Below are 17,105 nucleotides of genomic sequence, written 5' to 3' on the forward strand. Positions count from 1 at the left end.
GCCAGTCAAAGTGTACTGTGGCGCATTTTACTGCCCTCAAAAGTACATAGCACATACGTACATCTAAGTGGTGTACTATTTTGTTCCTGTTAAAGTCTCAAGGGCATAGATACTGTGAAAGGACAGCCAAAAGTACACACCTGCTGCTGTTCTAGACAAATACTGTTAAGGGTAGTGGAGCGCATTCTACTGCCCTCATAAGCGCATACCACAATGTACATCTACAGTAAGTGTTGTACCATTTTGTTCCTGATAAAGTCCTAAGGGCCTAGTTACTGTAAAAGGCCAGCCAAAAGTACACACCTGCTGCTGTCCTAGACAAATACTGTTTTAAACGAAGTGAAGTGTATTGTACTCCCCTCGTATACACACTAAGTATGTCAAGCAGAGAAGTGCCAGGACTTGCACAGAGGAGTGGCAGAGGCCTAAATTCATCAGGCTCACCAGAGGTCGCACCAGACTAGGGGCTAGTGGCAGCAGGATCAGCTCCCGGTATCAGCTAGCGGTCATGTCTCGACCAGCAACCCATCTGTAGAAAATAAAAGTTAAATTTTAATATAAAGGGTGTTTTTCAGTGAAAATATTTGTCTCAATTGTTCATCATGGACATCACACGTAAATACCATATTTATCGGCATATAAAACGCAAATGTTTTTTAGCCTAAAGTCTATCTGCGTGTTATACGCCGATAAGCCGCTGCAGTTCAATGATTTAAAGCGGGCGCTTTAAATCAATGAACTGCAGCGGCTTTTGCAGGTGCAGGGACCTGCCGTCGCTGCCGGCTTCTCTGACCCGGCCTGTCCTGGGGTCTAGAGCCCTGCTGCCGCCGCTTCTGTCCCCCTACTATCGGCGCCACTGCCCATTCTCTCCCCTGCTATCGGTGCCGCTGCCCCATTGCCGGCGCCGGTAGCCAGGGGGAGAGAAGCGGCGCCGGCAATGGGGCAGCGGCGCCGACAGACAGGGGGAGAGAAGGGGCAGCGGCACCCATTGCCGGCGCCACTGCCCCGTTGCCTCCCTCATCCCCGGTTCCGCTGCCCCTTCTCTCTCCCTGGCTATCAGCACCGGCAATGGAGCAGCAGCACCGATAGCCAGGGGAGAGAAGGGGCAGCGGCGCCAACAGCAGGGGGACAGAAGCGGCGGCAGCAGGGCTCTAGACCCCAGGAAAGGCAGGGGGAGAGAAGTTGGCAGCGACAGCCTCTCTCCCCCTTCCTTTCCTGGGGGCTTCTGCAGGGTCAGAAACAGTGTATCAGGGTATACACATGCACACACACGCACCCTCATTTTACCAAGGATGTTTGGGTAAAAAAATGTTTTTACCCAAATATCCTTGGTTAAATGATGGTGCGTGTTATAGGCCGGTGCATGGTATACCCCGATAAATACGGTACATTATCTACTTTAAAGTTGGTCCTACGTCTTTAAAGTTACCCCTAAAATTCATAAAAGGCTCCTGCTAAATTATTTAATAACATAAATTGTATCACATGTAATCCAGCCATAAATAGTCTAGTTCAACCACTTTGGAGAACATTTCAGATTGTTGTCCATGTTTGGTGTCTTACCGAGCATCTTCATTCTCACAATAAATCTGAATCCCAAATGATGGACCCCCAACAATGTCAACTGCTAAAGAACATTTCAGTATCATCGCCTCTTGTGACAGGTAATAGAAAACTCTGGCAAGCCTCAAAAAGGATTGGGAGCTTTACTCAGCAACTCAGCTTCTGTGTTTTGACAAAAATTCTGGATCCCAGCTCATGGGCTCCCACAGATGTTATTTTCCAGCATATCTCATTCCCTTTATGCCCTGTCACTGTTCTGATCTGTGAAAACAAGTGTGTCTTCCCAGCGCTGTTCCTTCACTTTTGATCTCCCAGTTTGATATCTTTAAACCAAACTGGCCAAATACCTCGCAGTATGAGTCCTGTTTCATGTGATCAAAAGACTTTGATCAAGCTGGATTTGGTTGGAAAAGCTCCAGAGTCTTCCACCAACTGAAACTATTTGTGAATATAACGTTTGGCTCTTTTATCTGAAACAACAGCAATTTTAGGCTTAGCAGTCATTTAAAAGGCTCTCAGTGAGCCATTTGTATACATTAACTGTTCAGACATTCTTATCTATTTTTCAAGTCCAAGAGGGATGGCAACTGTGTATTATTGACCAGAGAGGAAAGTTCATCTAATGCATGCAGAAAAAGAACACAGAAATATGCAACCAAAATATATATCACTACCATTACACTTCTATATGATTACTTTAACTTAGATTATTTATTATTATCAATAAATTATTTTTATTCACTTAGTAACAACACCAGGTGTTTGCAACTCCCTGCATACAATTTCAGAAGTTTTATAAATAATTATAAATGGGCAATCTTATAAAAAAAAAAAAAAAAAAAAAAAAAGTTTTATATAATGTAGATAATAACATGATAGGTATATTTGTAATATACATAGGTTAAAAACAAATGTGAATACTTTTCTGTGCAGAAATGCTGTCTTGTCCTTGCAGCTATTGTCTGTGTGACTCTGTGCAGAGACAAAATACAGGAAGTGTGGATGGGCAAGCAGGGGTCTGTGCACTGAGGCCAAGCAAGGCTCTGTGCACTCAGGTCAAGAAGGTCTCTCTGCATTGAGGGCAAGCAGGCCTCTGTGCACTCAGGACAAGCAGGGCTCTGTGCACTGAGGTCAAGCAGGGCTCTCTGCATTCAGGGCAAGCAGGGCTCTGTGCACTCAGGACAAGCAGGGCTCTGTGCACTCAGGACAAGCAAGGCTCTGTGCACTCAGGACAAGCAGGGCTCTTTGCACTGAGGACAAGCAAGGCTCTGTGCACTGAAGACAAGCAGGGCTCTGTGCACTGAAGAAGCATCCACTGAACCTTGCTTGTCCCGCCCACACTTCCTGTATTTTGTCTCTGCACAGAAACACACAGGCAATAGCTACAGGCACAAGACAGCATTTTTTCACCATATAGGGGGACATACAGTGGGGATCAAAAGCCAGCCAAGAGTCTTTCAATTCTTTTTTGACGTATCTTTGCCCATTCTTAATTAGAAAAGTCTTCCAGTTCTTTGAGATTTCTGGGCTGTCTGTCACGCACTGCTCTTTTAAGGTCTATCCATAGATTTTCAATTATGTTGAGTTCAGGAGATTGTGAAGGCCATGGCAAAACCTTCAGTTTACGCCTCTTGATGTAATCCCCCGTGGATTTCGAGGTGTGTCTCTTTAACTTCAGCTTTTTCACAGATGGCATCAAGTTAACATCCAAAATTTGCTGAAATTTTATTGAATCCATTTCTCCTTCTACTCGTGAGATGTTCCCTGTGCCACTGGCTGCAATACAACCCCAAAGCATGATTGATCCACCCTCATGCTTAACAGTTGGACAGAGGTTCTTTTCATTAAATTCTGTTCCCCTTCTTCTCCAAACGTACCTTTGCTCATTCCGGCCAAAAAGTTCAATTTTAACCTCATCGGTCCACAGAATTTGTTTCCAAAATGCATCAGGCTTGTCGATATGTTCATTTGCAAAGTTTAAACGCTGATTTTTGTGGTGTGGACGTAGAAGAGGTTTTCTTCTGATGACTCTTCCATGAAGACAATATTTGTGCAAGTCTCTTTGTAGTGGAATAGTGTACCACAACTCCAGTGTCTGCCAGATCTTTATGGAGGGATTGTGCAGTCAAACATAGGTTTTGAATAGTTTTTCTCACAATCCTGCGAGCTGTTCTGTCTGATATTTTCTTGGTCTTCCATATCTTGCTTTAACTTCCACTGCCATTTCTTAATTACATTCCAAACAGAGGATATTGACATCTAACAACGTTTTGCTATCTTCTTATAGCCTTCTCCAGCTTTGTGAGCGTCAACTATTTTCAGTTTTCTAGACAACTGCTTAGAAGAACCCATGGTGCTGATTGTTGGGGCAAGGTCAGATGAGTCTGGGCATTTAAAACCTTTGAGATTGACATCACCTGGTCTTCCCAGATGAGTCTCAGCTTTGCAAAGGGGGCAGTGCATGCTATAAATTCTGCAGGGTGCCCAAATTTTGCAGACACCATTTTTTGCTTTCTGTTATTTTGAAAGTGTAAAAGATGGAAATAAAATCTAACTTTTGTTGACATATTATAAGAATGTCTAATCTGTAATTTGATGCCTTTTGGAGATTTTTCCATCTTTCCTTGGCTTCCTTATGCACATTAATATAAATTTTTACCTGGGGTGCCCAAACTTTTGATCCCCACTGTATATCATGGTAGTAGGAGACTTTTCTTGCCTACTCTGGACACACAAAAAGTTGCCTAAGCACTTTTGTTTGCGACTTTTGTGGGTACACATAAAGCTGCAAACAGCCTTACCTAAGCAACTTTCAGTTTTCACTTTGCAGTGGTCGAGAATTTATGATGTGCAAATGTCGAACATAGGCAAAAATTTACCACGTCAACTCTAGGCCTGACCTGTCTTACAAAACTACCTTATTTGAGCACTTTAAAAAAGTTGCAAAAAGTCTCAAAAAAAAGTCTTAACTGCGACTTTTGTGTTTTGCTTATGTGCTCCAAATTTATCAACCCCATGATTATAGGCACTCCCATACAAATAAATGGAACGCATACCGTAGATGACACGCACTCCTCACTGAGAGAGCCAGGGTCCCATCCCAGAGATTGCGGGGGGTCCTAGGAGTTGGATCCCCCACGATCAGTTACTTATAGGGGATAATCTCATTTTCTCCGTAGTTCACATTTTAGAACAGTGGCCAGCGGCTGATGTTTTGTGACTGGTTTACATAATGCGAGTCATCTATACAGGAGCAAAATTGCACTAAGAGATGTATGTGAAAGTATCTTTTCTTCTTTTAAGAAACACTGTAGTGTACAAAAAAAAATCATAAATATCTAAACAAAAATAATTAAAATGCTAAATAAATACACACTCAGCACTTTACTATGTCTATCTGCCCTTTCTAGCACTGGGGATTAGTGTGTGTAAACTCTTCTCCCATATACTGTACCTAACATTGACTGCACTATGAATTGCATGTGAGTTTTCTAGTTTATAAATATGTGTGACCTGAATACATCTCAAGTTTCTTGCCAGTGGGAAGGAGGTGTTAAAAGTGAATGTGGCTGATCATTGTTTCACCCCATGAAGGAGCAGTGCACGGTGCTAATGTCCCTTTGGATTACCTCCCTCTAAGCAATGCTTATTCAGAGATGGCAGATTCAAGTTTTAGGGAACTGGTAATTCATAAGCGATTATAAATCAGACTCTCCTATGACATTCACAGTGTGATAATGCCAGGTTGAGATGTCAGTGCCAATGCACGCCTTTGTTTACTACACATGATTCCTTCTGAGATGTTTTTTTCATCTGTAATCATTGCAAATACTTGCATGGTTCTGCGTTGTGGAACTCACTTTAAAAGCATTTCCAACTCCAGAGAGTAGTAGAACCAGATGCTGCCTGTGCCTAGGAAAACATAAACGACGTACAACAGTGAATAAAAGCTTAAAAATAGCCTGAAATCTTTATTGTATTAAATCAAAATGGGCTCGAATTCTCAGTCTTTAATGCATATTTTAAAATTACAAAAGAACACTCTAACCTAAGTTCGTCCACTGAGTATGCAGGAAGCCATTAGTAATCAAACAAAAAAAAAACTATACCATTCTTATATTTTAGTTATAAAATCAGAGGAGTCATAATAAGCTACATTTTAGTATCTTTATTGTCATGTCCCATTTCTATTCAAGTTACATCCAACATTTGTGAATAAATGGTCTGTTTTACTCTATTAAGACAACCGTTTTCAATTTGATGTCTTGCCGTTAAATGAACTAACCTGCACAAATATGTAAATTAAGTGCTTTCGTTCTCAGCCCCTTGGTGTACCCTTATGTTCACCAGGCTTGGACCTGTGCAACACCATATATACACCAAAAAAGACAAACAGGGTATTATACTACTTATACCCTTGTAAGAGTAAACCAGTGCAGTGTCCTACAAACAATAGACCCCAAATAGAAAGGCACTATCACCAAAAAAATGATCAAAAATCTGAAATCTTTATTAGAAAAATCATGAACAATTATAAAAAGTAGTATTGAAAATGAGGGCGCATGTAACAACCCCTACTATCCACATAACATGATAGGGCAAGTGAAGTAATACCATGAATATCAGTATGTAAGCAATAAACACATCCAGGACAATGCAAGGTACATATGTAGTAACATATCAAGTAAATAAGCTGGAGGAAGAAATACAAAAACATCAGAAGTCTTAGTGTCTATAGATCAAACAAGTTACCAGTTATGTGAAAACCCCAGCATATGTTTCGCTCACTTGAGCTTCCTCAGGCGCGTGCACAACACCACCTGCATAAGCGCAGTGGATCCCACAGTCAGGTGGACATAAGAGTGTGCCAAGAGGGTGGGAACTCTCCCAGTACACTAAAGTACTTAATTTACATATTTTGATTTTCAGGACATAACCCAGGAACTTCGTTGCATATTTAAAAAAAAAGGTAAACACGGTTGGACTCAGAGTCATTCCCACTTTTGGCCTGTACCTGCTGGTTATTGTGGGTGAAGCTGGTGAGAGATTCCCTTTTAATAAGGAAATCCTTCCAAAACTGATCATACATAGCATACATATGTGTCAGAGGATAACTTCAATGTAATTCATGAGCTTGGACTATCACCAGATCAAGGGGCTGTTGCCTTATAAGTTCAGTTCAGCCATTTCAGTTACCAGAGACACAAGCTTAATTACATACTAATGTTATATGTGTGGTAGGACAAAACAGTAACTTTGGGTGGGTTTTCCCCCCAAAATATATTTTTTATATTAATCAAACACTATGGAGAAAAGATATGTTCTGAATTATGCAGGTCCTATATTGGCGTTACAGGGCTCTGTCATTCAAGCAGCACCAAAAGTGGCAATCACTGAACATGGACATGGCATAGCACACTGGAGAAGATTGGCACAATTTGAAATAAAAAAAACTAGCACGACAGAGCTTTTACTCACTGCTCCACGCTGTGGTGCCTTTCTCTCTCTTTTGGGCACTAGACATTCAGTTCTCAGAGTTGGTCACTTTGATAAATGTTATTCACTATAATGTTTTACTTTATGTCATTATCACTTGTGACCAAATTATTCTGCCAGTTGGTATTTTAATAACATGGAGGTGGAAGTGAAGTGCTGTGGAGCAAGAAAAGGTAATACCTTTTTTTGCTCCTGGATAACCCCTCGCACCCTTAGATTGTCTGGATGGTTTCTGTTTTTCTACATCTGGATCTTGACCTGCAACCTGTTAAAAATGTATGAATAAATTCTGCCTGTCTTGACCTCCATCCTACTTGTAACTGACTTCCAGTCTTGCCCCTCTGTTACCTAGTCTGGGACCTGTAGTATTACCTTTGTTACAATTTTCTGGCTATGACACCTGGCTAGTTCTGATTACATCAGTAGGCACTTAGGGTACTGTGCTAAATTAGCTTTTCTTTCTTTTAACCCCTTCCCTCTTTGGCGATTTTTCATTTTTGCACTTTTGTTTTTTCCTCCTCATCTTCTAAATATCATAACACTTTCAATTGTCCACCTAAAAATCCATATGAGGGCTTGTTCTGTGTGCCAACAATTTTACTCTGTAATAATTTCACAAAATCACAAAATCTACGGCGAAATCAGAAAAAAATTATTTGTGGGGCAAAATAAAATAAAAAAGCCATTTTGTAAATTTTAGCAGCTTGCTTTTCTACGCAGTGCAATTTTCAGTAAAAATTGCACCTTATATTTATTCTGTAGGTCCATATGGTCGCAAGGATACCCAATTTATATAGGTTGGATTTTTATTTTAGGAAGCAAGGGTGGTCCCAAAAGGAAGCTGCTCCATCAGTTTCCAGGGAAAAAATACGGATAGTGTCGATGGCGCCTTGAGGGTGGGTGGTAATCAAACAAGCATCCAATAGCTAGGGGTTACTTGTTTATTGCATAAAAAACTGGCAGATCATACATTGTTAACATATGGAATGCCAGGTAAAATAAAGGGTTAAAACTAAATAAAATTAATATGGGGTGAAGGTAGTAGCAACGCGTTTTGCAGGGTGACCCCCCCCCCCCTTCGTCAGGCTAGTGTAGTCTGACTGGATGGTTGCAGTATATATAACGGCAGTTTGTTTGAAGTTTGCAGGCAACCCGTGTTTCTGATGTCATTCTTGTGACCGAAGTGAGGTAACTGCAGTGATTGGCATGGTGGGCAGGGGACGTGCAGTGTTACAGTGATTTTTTCTTTTTTACCTTTTTTAACAAATACTCAATAGCAAAACATATTAGATTATATAAAGCATGTTAATGTTTTTCAACAGTGTGTGCTGGTTGCATGTTTTTGCATATTTACTACTAAAATAAAATTATATTTTGAATTTATACTTTGAAAAATGTCCTTTTCTGACCCCTATAACTTTTTTTTTTCCCGTATAAGGGGTGGTATGAGGACTAATTTTTTGTGCCATGATCTGAAGTTTGTATCAGTACAATTTTTGTTTTGATCTGACTTTTTGATAACTTTTTATTCAATTTTATTTAATTTTATGGTATAAAAAGTGACCAAAAATACGCTATTTTGGACTTTGGAACTATATATTTTTATAGTTTGGACATTATGGCACGCGGCGATACCACATAGGTTTATTTTTATTTACACAGTTTTTTTTATGGGAAAAGGGGGAAATGGGAAAAATTCAAACTTTAGGGAAGGGGGTAAAATCACATTTATTACCTTATTTTTTTTTTTACTTTTTTTTTTCTATGTTATAGCCCCTACACAGGGAACTATAGCATGTATTACACTAATATTTTACACTGATCAGTGCTATGCCATAGCATAGCAATGATCAGTGTTTCTGCCGCATGACTGCTCCTGCTTGGATATCAGGCACGCAGCAGTCATTGGGCAATCGGACAGTGAGGAGACAGGTAGGGATCCTCCTCGCATCCTGCAAGCTGTTGGGGATGCCGCGATTTCACAGCGGCAGTCCCGAACAGCACCACTGAGCTAACCGGAAAAGTTTGATCGCCGCGTCTAAAGGGTTAATGCTGGACATCAGCACGATCGGCGATGTCTGGCATTACCTGTGGGTCCTGGTTGCTTAAAGCAACCGGGACCCACCGGGTATGATGCACGCTCACCTGCTGAGCGTGCGTCATACCTTAGAAGCCACAAATGGATGTTAATGAACGTCCTTTTGCGGCAAGGGGTTAATGTGCAAAAAACATCATGCAGGCTACACGCCGCATGGACGCCACACACCACAAACAAGTTACAGCCATTTCCCGCCACACATAACGCTTCTTCAGACCATGTCCTCGTAATCAGGGTCAGGTGGTTAAATACACCTTACCTGATGATGTGAGAATGAGAGGCATTAACAAAACACACAAGTGCAAGTTAAAAACATGTTTGAAAACAAGATCACGCAGTCTAAATTATATACATGCATATCTAGATGAAGGCACTCAGGTCAAATCTATCATTTAAACCAAAGTTACCTTGGGCATTTATTACCAGAATCCATTTAGACTCCCGATGCAGAAGGACTTATCCTCTATCCCATAAAGGGACAAAAGTTTGAATTCCCCTCCATGGACTTCCTGTGCAAGTTTAGTTAACTTCTGGGATCCTTTTTGTGTACTATAGAATTGACCTTCTCTCTGAAACAGATTTTCATTGAGCGAATAGTAAACCCTATATAAAATGTAGCCCAGGTACGGTGAATGGCATTAACAACAAAGTTGGTCTTACAACAAATAAAATCTTTCTGTTTTATACTCACTCATCCTAAACAAACAAATAAACAAAAAAAATGGAAACAGGTTTCTAACTATAGCTAAAGATAATTATCTGTCCATAATGGTACAGGGCTTGACCAGAGGGGGCGCCATACTAGACTTAATATTAACCAACAGACCTGACAGAGTAACTAATGTGCAGGTAAAAGGACATCTGGGAAATAGTGATCATAATATAATACATTATAACTTGTTCTTCAATAAGGAATCTCTCGAAGGGCCACAAAAACAATGAACTTTAGGAAGGCAAAGTTTTATCAACTCAGAGAAGCCCTTAACAATATAAAATGGGATAATGTCCTCAAAAACAAGAATACTGATACTAAATGAGAGACTTTTAAAAATATTTCAAATTCTCACTGTAAGAGGTATACACCTTATGGGAATAAAATGGTCAGAAATTAAAGAAAACCAATATGTTAAAAATGTTAAGGGGGCAATAAACAACAAAAAATAACAGGACGGCATTGAATAAGCATTAAAAAGCTATAGAGAAAAATTTTAAATATGTAAAAAAAAACAGATAAAAGCAGCAAAAATAGAGACAGAAAGACTCATTGCCAAAGAGAGTAAAACTAACCCCAAAATGTTCTTTAACTATATAAATAGCAAAAAGGTTAAAAATGAAAGTGTTGGCCCTTGAAAAAGCAATAGAGAAGAAATTGTAAACAGGGATCAGGGAAAAGCTAATGTATTAAACAAATTATTCTCCACTGTATTCACCGAGGAAAATGAAATGCCAGGTGAAATACAGTGTGATAAGGTAAACTCCCCAGTACAGGTCACCTGTCTAACCCAGGAAGAAGTACAGTGCTGCCTACAAAAAAAATCCAAATAGACAAATTGCCAGGTCCAGATGGCATTTACCCCCGTGTTCTAAAGGAATTAAGTAATGTATAGACCAGGGGTCCTCAAACTACGGCCCGCGGGCCACATGCGGTCCACCAAGGACATTCATCCGGCCCGCCGCTGCCTAAGGACATCCCTGTGTGTTTTCGGGGACACAGGGATGTGCTCTCGACGGCCCCGCGTTTACTTTAAAAACACAGGGGACGCCGGGAAGGTGGCGCACGCAGGGTCGTCACTGACTTCCCGTGCATGCACCAATAGCAACGGAGCTTGGAGCAGCGATGAGGAAGTGCGCTGGCCAGCTAGGTAAGTGTTACCAGCGGCACGTCAGCTTCAGTGCTCCGACCACCACTCCTCTGGTCCCGGGACTTACTGCTATTGCCAGACCAAAGCGGTGGTCGGAGCACTGAAGTGGGGCAGTACACAGGCATACAGCCTCCAGCCATACACTGTATGGCTGGAGGCTGTATGTCTGTAGGGGAACATACTGCACCTAATGTGGGGAATTATACTGCACCTAATGTGGAGTTATACTGCACCTAATGTGGGTAACATACTGCACCTAATGTGGGAGAACTATACTGCACCTAATGTGGGGGAACTATACTGCAACTAATGTGAAGGAACTATACTGCACCTAATGTGGGGGAACTATACTGCACCTAACGTGGGGGAACTATACTGCACCTAATGTGGGGGAACTATATTGCACCTAATGTGGGGGAGCTATACTTCACCTAATGTGGGGGAACTATACTGCACCTAATGTGGGGGAACTATACTGCACCTAATATTGGGGAACTGTACTGCACCTAATGTGGGGGAACTGTACTGCCAACCCTAATGTGGGGGAACTGTACTGACAACCTAATGTGGGGGAACTACAACCTAATGGGGGAGGATCTATACTGCCAACCTAATGTGGGGGGAACTGTGCTGTGTACTTAAAGGGGTAGTCCACTAATAAGATATATAAGTGTGCATAGGAATTTGATCATGTTTTTTTTTTATCTATAGTCCGGCCCTCCAAAGGTCTGAGGGACCGTGAACTGGCCCCCCAATTAAAAAGTTTGAGGACCCCTGGTATAGACAGATGCCTATATTCAGGGACTCTATAGTAACAGGGACTGTTCCCCAGGACTGGCGCATGGCAAATGTGGTGCCAATATTTAAAAAGGGGTCAAAAGGTGACCCCGGGAATTATAGGCCTGTTAGTTTAACCTCTGTTGTATGTAAATTGTTATAGGGTTTTCTAAGAGATGCTATTTTGGAGTATCTTGATAAAAATAAATGTAAATGTATCAGCATGGGTTTATGAGGGATTGGTCCTGTCAAACTAACCTGATGAGCTTTTATGAGGAGTTGAGCTCCAGACTGGACCAGGGGGAATCGCTGGATGTCGTCTATCTGGATTTTTCCAAAGCATTTGATACGGTGCCACATAAAAGGTTGGTGCATAAAAAGAGAATGCTTGGACTAGGGGAAAATTTGTGCAAGTGGGTAAGTTACAGGCTATGTGATAGGAAACAGAGGGGGGTTATTAATGGTACTTATTCTGATTGGGTGACTGTTACTAGTGGGGTACCACAAGGGTCAGTCTTGGGTCTTGTTCTATTTAATATATTCATTAATGCCCTTGTAGAGGGGTTGAATAGTAAAGTAGCAATCTTTGCAGATGATACTAAACTCTGTAAAGCGGTAAACACTATAGAGGACAGGGCACTATTACAAATGGATCTGGATAGGTTGGAGGTTTGGGCTGGGAAGTGGCAGATGAGGTTCCACACTGATAAATGTAAGGTAATGCACATGGGGAAGAAAAATCTGGGCTGGGATTATGTATTAAATGGGAGAACACTTGGGACAACTGACGTGGAAAAGGACTTAGGAGTCTTAGTTAATAGTAAATTTAGCTGTAGTGACCAGTGTCGGGCAAACAAAATCATGGGGTGCATCAATAGGGGCATAGATGCCCACGACAAGGAAATAATTCTATCACTGTACAAATAACTAGTCAGACCACACATAGAATACTGTGTACAGTACTGGGCACCAATGTACAAGAAAGATAAAGTGGAGCTGGAGAGGGTTCAAAGATGGGCAACCAGGGTAAAACGGGGAATGGGAGGACTACAGTACCCAGAAAGATTATCAGAATTAGGGTTATTTAGTTTAGAAAAAAAGAAGGCTTAGGGGTGACCTAATAAGTGTGTATAAATATATCAGGGGACTGTACAGAGATCTCTCCCATGATCTATTTATACCCAGGACTATATGTATAACAAGGGAGCATCCTTTACGTTTAGAGGAAAGAAGGTTTCTACACCAGCACAGACCGGGATTCTTTACTGTAAGAGCTGTGAGACTGTGGAATTCTCTTGGTCATGGTTAACTCGGTAAAAGAATTTAAAAGGGGTCTGGATGCATTTTTGAAGAGTAATAATTGCTGTTTATGGATTCTAAATCTATAGGGACAGAAGGTTGATCCAGAGATTTATTCTGACTGCCATATTTGGAGTCAGGAAGGAATTTTTACCTCTAGTATGAGGGTTTTTTGCCTTCGTCTGGATCAACTCAGTAGGGACTTATTAGGGTTATAGGTTTAACTTGATGGACTCTGATCATTTTTCAATCTTATGAACTATGTTACTTATGAACAGTTTCCACTTCAAACGTTTCCAATCAGTGTGGATTTTTTCAACAAGTCTCTATTATTTTCATCCAAGGTCGGTAACGTGCTGTGTACCAGAATGACCAGAATGTGACTCATATTCTGGCTACTTTGAAAAGCTATCATCGGTCTATTTGTAGAGAATGTAGCTAGATCTGGGTCCTTCTGTACAATAAATCAGTTTTCAAAAATAGTTTTGTGTTTTCTTCCGGCTAATGGGCTAAATTGAAAAGAAAAACAAAAACATTTGGCATCCTCTTCGTCTATTCTGATTGTTACCTACATTTTTTCCCTTTTTTATTTTTCCAGGACGATAAATCTATACATTTATGTGTGAAAGCTTCAACAAAAGTTTCATCTAGCAGGGCGGCTGGATATCCCCTACTCATAAGGCGCTACCACAATTCACCTGCTTTCTGCACAAAGTCCACATCCAGACTTTTGATACATGTGAGGTGCAAAAATTGCCCATAAGGTATTTCCTTTTTACCATGCTCTGGATGGTAACTTTGAAAATGAAGCAGAGAACTACAGGTAGTCTGTTTGCTGTATCCCATAGTAATCAAATCAAACGAATTTTACAAGCACATCTAAAAATTTAAGCTTACCCCCTTCTCTTGCAGGCAAAATCTGATCATGTCACCTCATTTACGCCATTTTGCCCCTACAGTGTCAGGTGACTACTCTAAGGACTAAAAACTGGGGATACCCTGCAGAAAAGTCCAAACCTCTACTTAGTTGTTAAAATGTACCTGTCATATTACAGAAAAAATAATGCTTTTATATGTTACTCTCTAGGTAGTGCAGATTTTTTACATGTTTTTTAATGTGTCTACCTTCTGTATTTGGCTCACAAATCCCTCTATTCTGCTGTTTACTCATTCTGACATCCACTGCTTTAAGCAGGCTGCTCTGTAACCACTTTCTTTCTGTTTTCAGACAGGACAGGAGTGAGCACAGAGACGTGCTATTCCCACGCTTACTTACTGGACTTTGTCCTAGCCTGTGCTTCATCTAGGACAAAGGTAATGCTGCCGCCAGAAAGGACCATGCTCTAAATAGTATGGGGACCCCTAGTGGTCTTTTTTATAAGCCATAATTTTTATAAAAAGGAGAAGAACATTTGTATGAAGTATATTAGAAAGGTTAAAGTTCGGTTTTAAAGCCTGTCCCTTCTTTGAACACCAAAGTGTCAAGAAGTAGTATCTTTAGGAACCGTTGGAGGGAGTCCACTAGAGAAGAAATAACAGGTTGTGCTACTCGGCGCACACCGCTACCAGTAGCATAACCTGTTATTTCCTCTCTGGTGGACTCTCTCCAGTGGTTCCTAAGCATCTATTGATTCCTCCTGTACAGTTGGATCCAGGCCCCCGCAGCCAATTTCACATTTATGCACAAATAGGTGTTGAGCTCTCAGCCCAACACCACCAGGTACGTGTGCATTACCTAGTGTTACGCCGAGCGCTCCGGGTCCCCGCTCCTCCCCGGAGCGCTCGCAGCATCCTCTCATTCGCAGCGCCCCGGTCAGACCTGCTGCGCTGCAATATCACTCCCAGCCGGGATGCGATTCGCGATGCGGGAGGCGCCCGCTCGCGATGCGCATCCCGGCTCCCGTACCTGACCCGTTCCCCGTCTGTCTTGTCCCGGCACGCGCGGCCCCGCTCCTTAGGGCGCTCGCGCGCCGGGTCTCTGCAATTTAAAGGGCCACTGCGCCACTGATTGGGGCAGCAGGCTTAATCAGTATGTTCACCTGTGCACTCCCTACTTATACCTCACTTCCCCTGCACTCCCTCGCCGGATCTTGTTGCCATTGTGCCAGTGAAAGCGTTTCCTTGTATGTTCCGAGCCTGTGTTCCAGACCTCCTGCCGTTGCCCCTGACTACGATCCTTGCTGCCTGCCCTGACCTTCTGCTACGTCCGACCTTGCTCTTGTCTACTCCCTTGTACCGCGCTTATTTTCAGCAGTCAGAGAGGTTGAGCCGTTGCTGGTGGATACGACCTGGTTGCTACCGCCGCTGCAAGACCATCCCGGTTTGCGGCGGGCTCTGGTGAATACCAGTAGCAACTTAGAACCGGTCCACCAACACGGTCCACGCCAATCCCTCTCTGGCACAGAGGATCCACCTCCTGCCAACCGAATCGTGACACCTAGTACTTCTTTATCTGTGTTATCTAAGGTAACGGCACAAGGCAGCGCCACCACTCTCTGTTCATTTCTTCTGCATGTATCAAGAAATAGCATCTGTGATGAGGAATATGTGATCTGTAGTTTACTACTTAATTCTTAATAAAATAGCAATACATTTCCAACAGAACCATTCCATATCAGAAAATTTGCATCTATAAACCTCAACCAACACTGCACATCAAAATCATGAGGTGTACACATGCTCATCCTCAAAGACCGCCATAAACATATTTAGGTACTTCAGGGCTACATTGGACCCCACAGTGGTTTCACAGCGTTTCTGGTAGTATACAAACCCAAAAGCAATATCATTGTTCCAAAGGATGTTCCCAGCACCAAGAGGATGCATAGTGCACACCCCTGGGACATGTCAGTATCAGTCAATTAATTTTCAGCTGCACATGGTCCTTAAATGTGTTCAATTGATGGTATTATATAAGAAGCTACAATAATGGCAAATATTTTGAGCAATTTATATGGAAACATGGCCCTCAGGTGAGAAAAAGTGACCCACAACCTGACACATTAAGTCTACCTGGTGGATTAAACAAATCTTTATATATCTTTAGTAATATTGTATATAATGGTAGTATTGTAATATATATGTGTGGTGTCCCGGTACCGCATCCTATACGGTACCTGTTTATAGGTCCCCATAGCCAGAGCCCCTAGGACGTCGGGGTCCTTTTGTATAGTCCACTCCATTGCTCTAGTCTTATACTCCTTATTTGTGGAAGTTTAACCGTATAAAATGTACATAAATAGTTAATTACCTGTGAGAAGCGTAGCAGGACCTGCGGGTAACGTGATCAGGTAAAATCTATGGTATTTCTGCTTGAGGACCTTTGGAGGTCCTTGTGACGTAATGCACTCATTTCCTTTGTGACGGTGAGTGACAGATGGCTGGACCAATCAAAACGGCCCCGCCCCTGCCCATATAAGGGCGCGGCGGCCATTAATCGCTCTCTTGGTTCCTGGCTGTTGATGAGAAAGGATCTGCGCTGCTGTCATCAGTGAGTCTAGGCCTTAGCCTTGCGGCGACGGCTGTTCTATTCCAAATTGTGAGTGTATAAATCAATAGTACAAGTGAACATTAGAAGCTCTGTATTATATCTTATTAGAGAAGTGCTTCCTACCCCTCCCCCTCACAAAACTTATCCCCTTATTTATTGAGGCGAATCCATACAACAGAATGAAGAGCTTCATTGAGGAATCAAGTTGCACATAAAAGTCTGTGAAGAGAGGGTGGTTGGACAGGGAATGGAGATGAGAGAAGTAGAGAGAGAGAGTGCAGGAAAAGAGAAAGAAAGAGATGCTGCAGACTTCTTTCACCCCAAAGCTGGATTCACAGCTTAGACTGCTCAGTTCTGCTCTTTAATATCCTCATTGCTGCTACTTCTTTGATATCATGTTTTCCATGCATACATAGTGTATGAAATCCATTATAAAGGCCAGTTCGCATCCACTCTGGAGCTCAGTTCAGAGAAAGCTTCCACAGACATAAAGCCTCCAGAGAGGTAGCTAATGGGAAAA

Source organism: Hyla sarda, chromosome 1, assembly GCF_029499605.1.
Source record: "Hyla sarda isolate aHylSar1 chromosome 1, aHylSar1.hap1, whole genome shotgun sequence".
NCBI classification, from domain to species: domain Eukaryota; kingdom Metazoa; phylum Chordata; class Amphibia; order Anura; family Hylidae; genus Hyla; species Hyla sarda.